Here is a 14,304-nt window from a genome sequence, read left to right as displayed (position 1 = left end):
CCATAGCCTTGGCGACTCATGACAAGAGCCTAGGGTGATTACTGATGCCATAAACAAGAGTGTCAATTTGTAAAGTCAACAACAGGAGTCACTGTGCACTTACTCCTCATGTAGGATCTCTGTCCTTAATGTGCTGTACATTGTGATTTAATGCTATAACTAGTACTCAAACAGTATTTTTCACTTTGTGTTTCTGTGTGGATGCAAACTGTTGAAATCTTTACTTAATATATGCTAAACTGATCTTCTGTATATAAAGAGAATTGAAAATGAATCTTGATGTGAATGGAAGGGGGGAGGGAGAGGGAAAGGGGAGGGTTGCGGGTGGGAGGGAAGTTATTTGGGGGGGGGAGCCATTGTTATCCATAAGCTGTACTTTGGAAATTTATATTCATTAAATAAAAGTTAAAAAAAAAAAACAAAAAAAAAGAAATTTTAAATTAAAGCCACAGAAACACTACTGCATTCATACTGATAGTAGTAAATTTTGAAGATCAATAGTACCAAGTAATGATGAAACTGGAAAACACTGGAAACTTTTATCCATTGCATTTGGGATTGTGAATATTGGTGTAACAACTTTGGAAAAGAGTTTGCATTATATAGAAAACAGAATGGTTGTATGGTGAACAACCCCCTAATTCCAACTTAACACTATACAACCACACACGAACCAAAAAATGCTTAAAATGTCCAGAGAGGCATAATTTGTGTTAAACAAAAATTGGAAAACCAAATGATCATCATCAGAGGAATGGAAAAATTATAGTATTTTCACATAATAAAATATAAACAACACCAAAATGAATGTGCAATAACTATTCACATAAACACTGAGAACCCGGAATATGCTTGTATCATATTGAACAAAAGAAGCAAACTAAGAAGCACACAGTATAATTCTTTGTATATAACACACAAATAAGACAAATCTAAACAAATACTGCTTAGAGAGACATTTGTATGTAGTAAAACTACTAAGGAAAGCATGGTAATGCAATATTGAAAAAGTAAGGGAGGTGAGGGAAAATATGATCTGAGACGCTCCATATGGAGTTTTTAATTACATAACTTATGAAATATCCCTAATTTTTAAAGATTTATTTATTTATGTGAAAGGCAGAGTTACAGAGAGAGAGAGGAACACACACACACACACACAGAGATCAATCTTCCAGCCACTGGTTCATTCCCCAAATGGTACAACAGCTGGAGCTGAGGCAAGCTGAAGCCAGGAGCCTAGAACTCCATCAAAGTCTCCCACATAGGTAGTAGGGGCCCAAATCCTTGGGCCATCTTCTGCTCATTCCCAGTCACATTAGTCGAGAGCTGGATTGGGAGTGGAGCAGCTGTTGGGACTTGAGCCAGCATCCATATGGGATGCCAGTGTCACTGGCAGCAGCTTAGCCCACTGCACCACAGCGATGGCCCCTACAGATTAATTTTATACATTTCCTTTTCAAAAGTTCAGCAGTTCCTTTAGTATTATTTTAGTTTCCATTTCTTCTGTTAACTTTGAGGAAATTAACTATTACATACACATAAAAATAGTGTATGATCTGTCTATCCATCCGTGCATACATCCATGCATCATTAAAGATATCTAGAAGAATGTTAACGAAACTTAGTTCAGATCATACCTGTGTGATGGGAATTTGGGTGACTTGTCACTTTCCTACTGAAGTTTTTCCTGTTGCTTGAAATATGACTAATAAGCATGCATAATTATGATAAAAATAATAAAATGGTTAGTAAAAAAACAAAGAAAAATGTTTTCATTGTCTCAATAGAGCCTCAGGTTAATCATTTAAAACTAGCATTATGGAACTTGCCCAAGGTCTCACAGTAGGAAATACAAGGCAAACCTGGGTTTTCTTAGAGCAAATGGCTGAATTCTAAGGCCCACAGTATGCAGTTTGATGTCTTGTTCACAATCTTTATGCAAGAAGACCTCAGAGCCCTCCCATTCCAGAAAATCCTTGATCTAAGGCAGCAGCTCTGCTAATGATTTCAATGATCCTCTGGCTTGGCCATGTGACTGCAATCATTTGCTTCTACCTTGGTGTTTTCTAAACTCTACATAAACATTTACAGCTCTGGCCAACCACATGTGCAGCAATTAATTCACTGATCACTTCTTCCATTCCATCATGCAGGGAACGTGACTTGGGGAGGCTGCAGCACAGCCCTCTTAATGAATTATGTAATGGAAGCAGAGCACCCCAGCCTTCTCTTTTAACTGGAATAAACCCCTCTCTGTCCCCCATTCATTGCAGGTGTCTCAACTCTTGCAAGTGAAATCAGATTTTCCATGTTTAAACCAAACTTCTCAGATTTCCTACAGGCAGGGGGTAAGGCCCTAATTAGCTCATGTGTGTCAGCTAATTAAGTAAGAAATTATTTTGCTAAGACTCTCATGGAGTCCTTAACCTGGGGTCAGCAAAACTGTATTTGAACCAGAAGCTGCATATTCATGTCCCTGCTCTATTGGAAAAAAATGACAGGACGGTAATTTAGTTTAGAAAAAAGAAACAAATAGAGATTATGATTTTTCCCTATGATTCAAACCAATCTCAGGCAAAACCACAAGGGGACAACTTTGTCCCGGGTCTCTCTAGTTTATACTTCATATTCTCCTCTGTGAGTCCTGTCTTGCTGTTTTCATCTTCAAGTATCTCTTGGAAAATGATCCGATGGACTTATTCTTTTTAAGGATAAATATCCATTTCTCATAATTATATCTGCATTTCAAGATGAGATAAATCCTTAGGCCAAAAGGCTGTCTGTCTAATGATAAACTCAAATTTGTGCCACATTCATAATGGAAAATTTGTTTCTAGGTTATTTTGTGACTTTCACATGTTTTCATATTATCAGTTTGTATATGAAAGATACAAAGGGCATTCTACTTACTATCATACACACAGGAAACATTTGGAAAAATATTTCTATAGTAGCTCTAAGATGACTTAACAGACCATTCATTCAGGTAAGTTTGTTCATGTCCTTATTAATAACTATTTAATTACATGCACCTCTTAATTGTCTAAATAATTGCAGACCATCAATTCTGGAGGCATTCATCATGATCACCTGGTTCTAGCCCCTTTGTCTTAAAGGGACGAAATTGACATCCAGAAAAGCAGACCGCAGAAACACAGCTTGGTGGAGTTCAATAGTATTAGAATCCAGTTGAGCCATTTAACAATCAAAAACAAGAAAAAGGGGGTCAGCGTTGTGGTGTAGTGGGTAAGGCCACTGCCTGCAGTGCCTGCATCCCATATGGGCACCAGTTTGAGTCCCAGCTGCTCTGCCTCTAGTCCAGCTCTCTGCTATGGCCTAGAAAAGCAGTAAAAGATGGCCCAAGTCCTTGGGCCCCTGCACCCATGTGGGAGACCCAGAGGAAGCTCCTCACTCCTGGCTTCAAATTTCAAATTGGCCCAGTCCAGTCGTCGCGGCCATCTGGGGAGTGAACTAGCAGATGGAAGACCTCTCTCTTTCTCTCCCTCTCTCTCTCTTTCTCTCTGCCTTTGCCTCTCTGTAACTCTGCCTTCAAATAAATAAATAAATCTTTAAAAAAAAAGAAAAAGAAAAAGGACCATGGAAGTCTCCCCAGTAGCAACATAAGCCCCCTTATGTTCCCGATCTGATGAGTTATTGAGTAATTAGCCACTGGAAAGGAGCTTGATATCAGAAAGGCACTTGATGCTTTCAATAATTCAAAAGATCTTTATGTCCTCTGTAGAAATCTTGTTCTACCCTAAGAATCTAATCCTAAAAACTGAAGTGAAATATATATTTAAAGCATTCAACCATACTGATTTCCAGCCAATGTTTCAAGGAGCAGCAAGGCAGTTTGGTCTGAGAAGACAAATGACTAGAAATGGCCACAATTCCCACCCCCTCCACTGCCTTCATGCAAACAGAAGTAAATCCTAGAAACACAAACAGCTGATCTCAGGTCTCTATGATTTAACAGAAACACCATGAAAATTTCCAGAAAAACACAGTAGTTTATCTTCTCTTCAAGAGATATTCTTTGTATCGGGTTCAAAATTTGGTGGCTACTGAAAGAACAGAGAAGGGTAAACCTCTTTCAGGCAAAATTTATTTATATAGGATTTTACTATTTGGAAAATACTAGAATATGCTTTTTCACTTGGAGTATGCAATAAAGTGGCAAATACTAAAAGTATGGAGATGAGTTATTACAAAATGATATGTGAAATTGAGACAGCCACTTCTTCACAAACTTACTGCATGAATAAACTTGTAGTTGGCTGATAAAGTTCTGGCTTGTTTCTCTGATCCATAGCTACTTCTTGTGTTATTTAGAATAATACTCTCTGTAATTGTGATCTGGCTTTATGTGGTGAGACATGTAAGTTTTAGTTCCTTATTTCCTGTGTTTTCAAGGTACAGACTTTGTAAAAGACTTACTAAGCAGCTTGTATGTAGGAGCCAGTTTCTATAAGTTTCATTACTGCTTGTGAAAAAATAAAGTTGCAATTCCCCTATCCAAATCACATCCGGTGATTATTCTGTATTAATAATAATTTAAGAAGGCACAAGCTTGTTAAAGTTAATACTATTAAAATAGGAATAATAGGAGCTAACATTTCTATGTTAACCATTCAATGCCCTGTGTATAACTGCATTTGAAATTTCAGCTCTTGGCATTGAAATGCAGTGCGGGTCTTTGCCTGGTCAAAGTTAATGACAGAGGATAGGGATACAGGCATCCTGGCCAACCCTTGTGCGGTGGGTGAAACTGGTATCAGGAGAAGTGATTTGCCAAAATTTCTCTCCTTCACTAAAACTGGGAACGGATATGACTGGAGAATGGGTCTCAAGGACTAAGTTCTGGAATTCATTCCCCTTAAAAATAGGTCAATTCTGTTTTTCCTAGACGTCCCCTGGGCAAAGACCCCATCTCCTGTATTCGTTCAAATATAAATTGACCCTGACAGTGGAACAACCTCCAACTTTTGCAGCTCCCTTTGGGGAAGGGCTTTAAACACACTTCACCCTGCAACTTTAGAAGTGACTCTGGTGCTCTGGGAAGCTTGGACTCAAGGTTGTAACCTCTCCTGGGCCCTCAAGCTTAAAAACCCAGAAGTCAAAAGTCCCAAGAATGTAGGCTCACTGGCTTATGTTTCCTTAACTACAAGAGGTGGAAAGCAAACATTTTCCTGCCCTGTCCCTAGTGTTCCATACATGTGATGATATCCAGACCGCACTCACCTGTGGGTTCCATGGTGAAACCTTTGAAGTGACCATTCTACCCTAAAAAGTCAAAAGCTGTCCAAAAGACCCAGACGGGATGGCTCTGAATAACTTTGGTTTTGGTTTCTTGGAAAACAGTCCACCCACCCCTAATTTCTTTGTGGAAAATGAACTCTTTTAAATAGACTTCCCTTTATTGTTGAGAATTACGGGCATGGGTAAGAAAAAAAGTAATTAGTATTTATGCTGATGAGGGAACATGCTAAGAACCTCGGAAACAGGAATGAACTATTGGAAAATGTTGCTTAATAAAGGCAAGTTGTCTTCTTATAACAAAAACTTGCCTCACTCGACACTTTGCCGTTGTGGTTCTAAGACACAGTATGTTCAAATTTGATTATTTACAGAATCAAAGGACACATGTCAAATTCACATTGGGCAAAGGCCCTTCTGTTTGTGTTTTTAAACCAGATCAAAGGGGGCCTTTATTTAAAACAATGACTGTAATGCTCAGCTTGCGTCCAGACACCAGCAGATCAGTCTCTTGGGAAGGGAGAGAGAAACGGTCTCTAAACCCTCTGGTCTGATTTTCATGCTTTATTCCCCATAAAGGGGATGCTCATTTACTGGGTTCTGGCAGCCTCATGTGCCTGGCCCAGGGGGTCTCCAGGGCTGGTTCACACAGGCCCTTGTGTGAATGGGACAGTGTCCAAGTTTCCTCAGCTCACCCCTTTTCTTTAGTAGGCCTGTGTCTATCTATAGAAGAGAGTCTGATAAACACAACAGCCAAGAGAAATCTATAACTAGTGTCTTCAAAAAATAATCATCAATGCTACTATCCAATAGATTATATTACATTTGTTTAAGTACTAGTCAATTTGAAAGTCATGTCCTTAAGTATCTTAACACCTAAATATGCAATACTAGTAGTGCCAAAAACAGAAGGAATGTAACAGAAAACATATAGAAGTCCATAAAATGAGTGTAGCACTGCAATGAACATGGGTGACTAACGCATTTTAGTGGGGGCCATGATAAAGCCTAATTTCCATACCGAAGTTGGGAATTCTTGGCTATTGGGAAAGACAATGTATTTGCCACCCTTACATATACTAGTAGCAACAGTGAATAGGATTCTGGAATTTGTCACCAGGTTTGTTGAATGTTAAGACTCACTCATTAATTAATTTATTTGACAATATTATAATGCTATGCACTATGCACTGTTCCAAGGGCTTAAGAGCCAACAGACAAAATTCTCTGCTCTCATGTAAAGCTTGTTCTCTCTCTCTCTCTCTCTCTTTTTTGACAAGCAGAGTTAGACAGTGAGAGAGAGAGAGACAGAGAGAAAGGTCTTCCTTTTTCCATTGGTCCACCCCCCAAGTGGCCGCTACAGCCAGTGCGTTGCAGTCAGCACGCTGTGCCGATCCGAAGCCAGGAACCAGGTGCTTCCTCCTGGTCTCCCATGTGGGTGCAGGGCCCAAGCACCTGGGCCATCCTCCACTGCCCTCCCAGGCCACAGCAGAGGGCTGGACTGGAAGAGGAGGAACTGGGACAGAATCCGGCGCCCCAATCGGGACTAGAACCCGGAGTACTGGCGCCGCAGGTGGAAGATTAGCCTATTGAACCGTGGCACCGGCAAGCTTGTTCTCTTAATGACTATGGTGGTCCAGATAAGAAAAGAAACATGTGAAGTAGCTAGTGTATTGGAAGAGGATAAAGTATAAGGTAAGAAACAGAGTGGAGAAGTACGAATGGGAGGTTTTAGGGTGTTGGGGGCAGGATATGCCCTGAAAACCTTCATGAGAGCAGTGGTTGAGTGAAGACTTAAAGTAAGGGAAATTAGCCATGGAAATGTCCACGAGAAAAGTATTTTGGGAAAAAGAGACAGTCACTGAAAAGATCGTAAGGCATGGGAGGGTATTTGTGGAGCAGAAAGAGAAGAGAAAGATTTTGGGGGAGTAGATTGCAGAGGGCTTTGGAAGCAATGGTAAGAAGGTTGACTCTGAAGGACATGTCACTCTGAGGGAAACAGGAATGACATGATTTGCCACATATTTAACCTGTCACTACTGTGCAAATGGGCTAAGGCCAAAAGTAAGGAAGGCAGGAAAGAATCCACGGCAATCCTCAAGGCAAGTGATGACGGAGGTTGGACCAAGGTAGAAGCAGGGAAGGTGGTGATGAGTAGCTATATTCTAAGCATATTTTGAAAGTATAGCCAAAGCAATTTCCTGATTGAATAGATGTGTGGTATTAGCAGGGCTGGATCTTGGGTTTAAAGAGCCAGTACACTAAAAAATTTGCATGCCAACAGCACTGCAAGATACTCACACATCCATCTTTCTATGTTGAAGATAAAGGAAGACTTTACTTCCCTACCTTCCTTGCAATGATATAGGACCATGTGGCTAGATGAGGCTAGAAGGTGAGCGAGTAAGGTGTGTATTCTCCCCATCCTCTCTTGGTTACACAGCTGGAAGGAAAGGAATTCAATATGGTAGGATTGAAAAATGGAAGCTACCTGTGGTCATGACTTCCACTTGGAGGTCAGCAGGGCAGGAAGCTACCAGAGGCACATCAGACTGTGAAGTAAACAAAAATTAACCTTTGCTATGAAGCCCTTAGGTTTGAGTATTCATTAGTTATTGTGTTAGGACAGTCAGTATAGCATAATGCTACCTTTATTAGTATAGTCTAAATCTGGATTGGGATGCTTCAGAAAAATGTAACAAAAACAACAGTTGAAAACATGTTTGCGTATCTGAATATCTATATGCCTATATATATATATATATTCAGTTGTGTATGACCAATATGGAGAAATAACTTTGATATCCGCTATCTGGTGTCCTATGAATACTTTTTGATTGGGTCCCTTGAGGTAGAGAAAAGAAACACTGAAGCCAAAAGAACAAAGATATTTTGAACTTACATAAAGGTTATATAACCTAAGGTTGACCTGAAGATCTTATACTTTTTGAGATGGAACTTATTCTTAAATGTAGAGGTTGCAGAATGTCGATGTAAGATCAATTTTGAGAGTCTAACTGCAGGCGGGGAAGGAGGCTGCAGCAGCTTCTGAGATAACTGTTTTCTCCCCTACCCACCCCAAGAACTGAAGGTGCTTGCATGGTTAGGAATAGTGGTAATAGACAAATTCATAAGTATAAGTCACCATGGAGGTATTGCATGATACTTCAGCTTAGGTGGGCACAGTTAAATGATATTACAGTACAGTGAGCATGAACTTTGAAATCTGATCATCAGGGTAATTACCTTAATAGAACTAAGGCTTAGTTTCAGTATCAGTTCCTGTAAAAGGGAGCTAATACTTAGCATATTGCCTGGCCCATGGTACATGACTAATAAATTACAGCTAAACTAATCACTATCTTCTTCAACGTTATTGTCATTTTTAATATGCTAGAAGCTGGAAGTACTGATGTGAGAGACTTACTCATGAAGTCTTTGATAATGTTAGTTGTGATAATGCTAAAAAACATGTACAAGAGTATTGATCAATAACCTTCCAATCTAACCCCTGTAACTATAAAGTATGGCATAATTGGATATTGGATGGTCTTTAGCTCTGAACTCAGTCAGTCCTGTAAAAGTTTGTGGAAAATGGAATTAAAAGATAAATTTATTTTGGTGCAAGAGTTTTTCAAATCCCACACACAGTTTTTTCATAATGCACATTTCTGTGAACTTTCTGAAGAGTCGTATGCAAAGACTGCACACCTTCTTGCACCAAAATCAACTATCTTTTAATTCCATTTCCACAAACTTTTGGAAGTGTTCTTATACAGTACTACCATTCCTCTTCCCACTCCCCTCCCTACCATACCCCATTATTTGCTTAACCCCAAGGGAATCTCTGAACTGACTTGTTCTGCGGGGCACTTTGGTTATCATCTTTTCCGCTCTTGGGTGCTTTTCTTACCTATAAAATTAGAGTGTTGTTATGTCCTTACTCCACTGGCACTGAAATGTGATAGGCATGTACTTAGAGAACAAAATCTCACAAACTCAAGGGAGCTCTCTGGGTTTGATGCCTCCACACCAGTGTAACAGTTATCACTGGTCATACGTAATACCATGGCTAAGAATCCACCTGTTAGTACTCATTTCCATAGTGATGAGAGTCCACTGCCAGACTGTCATTAGGTAAGCCTTTCTGTGTCCCTCAGAAAAGGTGGCACTTAGGGGAAGACTCTGAAGCCTGGGTTGTGCCTTTGCAAGGTAGTTTAACTTGTAAGTGTAGGCAAACAAAGTAGGTGTTCTCCAGATCATGTTACCTGTGACTTCCCGGAGACTACAATTTCAATGAGAAAAATTATTCTTTCATCTTTGAAGGACTTACTTTTTTTCAACCTTAAGGGATTCTCCATCAGAATTCAACAGAGAATAACATGACTGCAAGAATGGTATTGGAGTAAAAGGGCAGGAAAGGTACTTGAGGGACTCCAACTATTTAAAACACTTGTCTGTGCTGTTGTGTATGTAGGAAATACCTCAAGAAAATTTTCTTCATTCACTCCAGAGTGCCTCCTCTTGCTCAAAGTGAGTCACGCTAGGGCTGGGGTAAATCATAGATAGCCAAGAAACACAGCTGCTCAGCTGCTTTCCTTGCCTGAAGGTACCACTCGGCACCTGCCAGAACTAGGTCCTCCGCCCCAATCTTTTGGACTGTGTAATTTCCATGGATGCAGATTTGCATTATTTCTCCTTTGCCCTCCCAACTGATTCTCTTTCCTTGTACCTGGGAGGTCTCTAACTAGCTCCAGGAGATGTCATGGGCTTTGAAGAAATTCATTCAAAGGATTCCTCTATTTTTATTGCTTTTTAATGTATCAGGATAAGTTTCAAAATTTAAAAAAAGAATGTTCTGCCTTTTTAAAAAGGATTTCTCATTCCTTTCATTTCAAAGTGTGCTTACTTATTTTTATTTATTTGAAAAGTAGTGTGAGCAAGAGACAGAGAGCAAGAGCGAGAATGAGAGATATCTTCCATTTTCTAGGTCACTACCCAAAAGTCCCTAACATCCTGGGCTAGACCAGGATGAAGCCAAAGACTCAGGAACTCCATCCACATTCCCCATGTGGATGGCAGGGGCCCAGGTATTTGAGCCATCATCTGCTGCCTCCCAAAATGCACATTAGCAGGAAGTTGGATCAGAAGCAGAGGCAAGATTTGGCCCCAGGCACTCCAATATGGGATGTGGGCATCTCAAGCATCGACTTAACCTGCTGTGCCATGCCTAACAGAAGGGTGGTCAAATTTTGAGACTGATCATAAAGAAGGTGGAGTCTGCTGTGTGCCAGGGTCAGATTCCAGGGACAAATCAGTTACTCTTAGGGTAAAATCAGTGGAATATAAGCCGCGTGGCAGGGGTGCATTTGGCATAGCAGTTAGGATACTCCCTTCTCACGCCAGAGGGCCTGGGTTCAACTCCAGCCTTGGCTCCTGATTTCAGCAGTGATCAGAGCTCCAGTAATCAGATCCCTGCTGTCCATGTGGAAGACTTGGATCGAGTGCCCGAATCTCAGTTTTGGTGTCTCATCCTGGCCTGGCCATTGTGGTCCTTGGTAGAGCAAACCAGAAGATTGGAGCCTCTCTCTCCCTCTCTGCATTTCAAGTTAAAAACTAAATCTGAGTGCCCTTATAGGGGAACAACTTTAGGCAGTAGAGTCATTTTCAAAATAATAAAATAATAGAAAATGAAATAGAATTAGAAAAGTGAAAAATAAAAGTATATTGTCTATTATAATAAAATATTATACAGTAAGTATTAATTGTTTCTTCTGAGCTGCTCTTATCTTGATGTGAAGGGTCATCTGTGGGTATATAAGATTAATAGAATATACCACTTATTATGGGATTCCTACAGGGAGTTTTCCTATTTTTCTGTTTCCCTACTTCTCTCATTTTTCAGCCAAATTCTTTTTTATAACATAATACTTACATAAATTTTTCTACTTTTTTCCATCTTATTTGTAGTCCCAGTTCTGTTAAAAATATACTGTTCTTACCATCAGACGTTGTAGCAACTTCTTCATCCATCTCTAGGTTGAATGGCTTTTTTTAAATTCAATTTCTTTCTTGAGTTTGATCAGTTATTTCTTAACTTTGTTTACTCTGTGCTTCGCTAGTTTTGACTAGCTTATTTGACTAATCTTTCATTAAACAAGCTATCAAACAAATAGTTGAATGTGGGCACGTCAAGAAGTTCATGAAAGATGGAATTAAAATATGCTTATTTTGGTATAAAATATTTTTGAAATCCATGCATACAAAGGAATCTTCAAAAAGTTAATGAAAAATGTGTATTATGAAAATATTATGTACATATTTTTTTTAAAGATTTACTCATTTATTTGAGAGGCAGAGTTATAGACAGAGAGAGACAGAGAAAAAAGTCTTCCATCTGCTGAGTCACTCCCCAAATGGCTGGAGCTAAGCAGATCCGAAGCCAGGAACCAGGTGCTTCCTCCTGGTCTCCCATGTGGGTGCAGGGACCCAAGCACTTGGGCCATCCTCCACTGCCTTCCTGGGCCACAGCAGAGAGCTGGCCTGAAAGAGGAACCGGGACTAAAACCCGGCGCCCATATGGGATGCCGGCGCCGCAGATGGAGGATTAACCAAGTGAGCTACGGCACCAGCATTATGTACAGATCTTAAAAATGTTTTGCACCCAAATAAATTTATATTTTAATTCCATTTTCCATGAACTTTTTTAAGTTCTCTTGTATAATAATCTTTAACTTATTTCTTATTTTTTCCTGGGTCAGCAGTTAGAGGTGTTTCTAGTAGGCAAGGGAGAAGGATTTAGTTGGTTTATGGGACTTCTTCTTTGATTAATTTTGTGTGTCAGTTTGGTTGGGTCACAGGATGTCCATAAATCAGGTAAAATATCATTTTTGGGTGTGTCTGTGAGATAGTTTCCATCAGAGATTAGCATTTCAATTGGACTGAGTGAAGCAGGTGTTTCTCCTCAATGTAGTGTGTATCATCCAATCTACTGAGGGCCTACATAAAACAGAAAGTGGAGGGAGGAGAAAACTACTCCTTTCTGACTGCCTGAGCTGTGACACCAATATTTTTCTGTGTTTGGTGCCCCTGGTGTTGGGCCTGCAAACCCACATTGGAATCTACCACACTGCCTCTCTGGTCTCAGGCATCTGAACTGTGCCATCAGCTGTGCTCTGTCCCCAACCTGCAGAAGCAGACTGTGGGACTTTTCAGCCTCCATCATGTCATAAGCCAGCACCTTATAATAAATTTCTTTATATATCCCCTGTTAGCTCTGTTTCTCTGCAGAACCCTGCCTAATACAGTTTCTTAGTCTAAAAACCTATTGGTACAATAACATTACTTTTCTTTTAGAGATGATACATTTTTGGATAAGAAGGAAATTGGTCTTTTTTCTTATGTCCATTTTTTCTTCTCCAGCAGTTGCTTCCTTTTTATCCTTTACTGTAATGACCTTAATGGCTGCCACTCCCTTCCACATCTGTCTCTCAAAATCCATGACTGTCCATCATGCCACTGGTCAAACACACTTCCTTCATCTTCCCTTCATATCCTTAGTGGAGACGACTCTACCACCAGCGACTGGATCTGTGTCCAGTATTTCTTGTCTCAGGGCAGATTCTCTTGCAAGTTTTACCATGACTGTCCCTTGGTCTCCCATTTTCTCCATCATCAGTCCCCGTGTGACTCTTCACACCAATGTGAGCCTCACAAGCTTACATAAATGGTTTAGGATGTTTGTTTATTTCTTCATTTTTGTAAAAGTCAAGTCTGTAGACTTCTTAGTCTAAGACTAACATAATTTGACTCCCTTCTGATCTCTATGAACTTGTAGTGTCAAGAGACTTGGCTTTTAGGAGCACCCCTTATCCGAGGGGAACTTGGCAAGCCAAGAACATACTTGGGGCTGGAGGTTTTTATTGTTATGGGACTGGGCAGAGTAGTGAATACTATTATTTAACAACCACTATGTATGCCATTAGGACCTGTTCCATGAAGGATGTTCATTAAGTATTGATAAATTAAAGTACACCGGGAACTTCATATAAATCTGGTTCTACATAATGTGTATGATCGCATTGACTTGTAGAGAAGGAATCAAAGTTAAGGAAGAGTAAGGAATCTCCTCTTTGTCACACAACTAATAAATAGTACAGCCAGAATGTGAGACCAGGTTACTGTGACCCAACACAGCACATTCTTGGAGGCACTGAGAAAAGACATTCCACAGGAAAATTACAGAGAGAGGCCTGTGGAGCACAGACTAAGAAGCAAAAGAGAGAGAATGAAAAGGGACAAGAATTCTAAAGAGAACAATAGAAACAAAATTCATGGGGAGGTTATTACCCTTTTCTTCATCTTACCTTCTTATTTGTGCCAGAAAAGGAGACTCTGCTGAAAGGGTGGAGTTACTGTTGCATTACTTGTTGATGTGGTCACATATTAAGTCAACCCTATTTCAAGTCTGCAAACTCTTAGATTGCTTCATCACATATGCCTTGAATGAACAATCATTTCTCTGAAGAGCATACCAAAGACACAGCGTGAGCAAGAGGGGGAAGAGTGACAACTGCAAGGGGGAAAAAGTTATTGGCAAAAATTGCAAGCTCAAATCCAGATGAATTCAGGAGTTATAACTATGGTGTTTTAACTAGGCTACATGCTTTGCAATTAAAAAACATTTTCTCATAAAGCATCCTTGTGGATAGATCTCTGAGGGGATAAATGTTACTAAAATTTTACATTAGAGAAACTCAAGTTCAGAGAAGCTACACGAATTACACAAAGATCCTAAGGTCCTGGTCCAGCTGCAGCTGGAAATGGAAGGTTCTGATCTCTCAAGCAGAATTTTTCCCACACAGAGATGTACTGATATACAGATTGGCCTGAGCAATGTAAGGATCCATCACCATTTTAGCAAGGAAACTGAGTTTTCCAAAATGTGATGGGTCTATCTTATCCTCTCTGGTGAATGAACAATCTTTCCTTTTTCACGAGGGATTTGATCCCTTTGTGTATTTTTTTAACATCCCAGTTCCTGGA

Source organism: Oryctolagus cuniculus, chromosome 16 (genome assembly GCF_051225735.1).
Source record: "Oryctolagus cuniculus isolate XC-2025 breed Fujian yellow rabbit chromosome 16, ASM5122573v1, whole genome shotgun sequence".
In the NCBI taxonomy this organism is placed as follows: Eukaryota; Metazoa; Chordata; class Mammalia; order Lagomorpha; family Leporidae; genus Oryctolagus; species Oryctolagus cuniculus.
Note: the sequence above shows the minus strand (reverse complement) of the source record.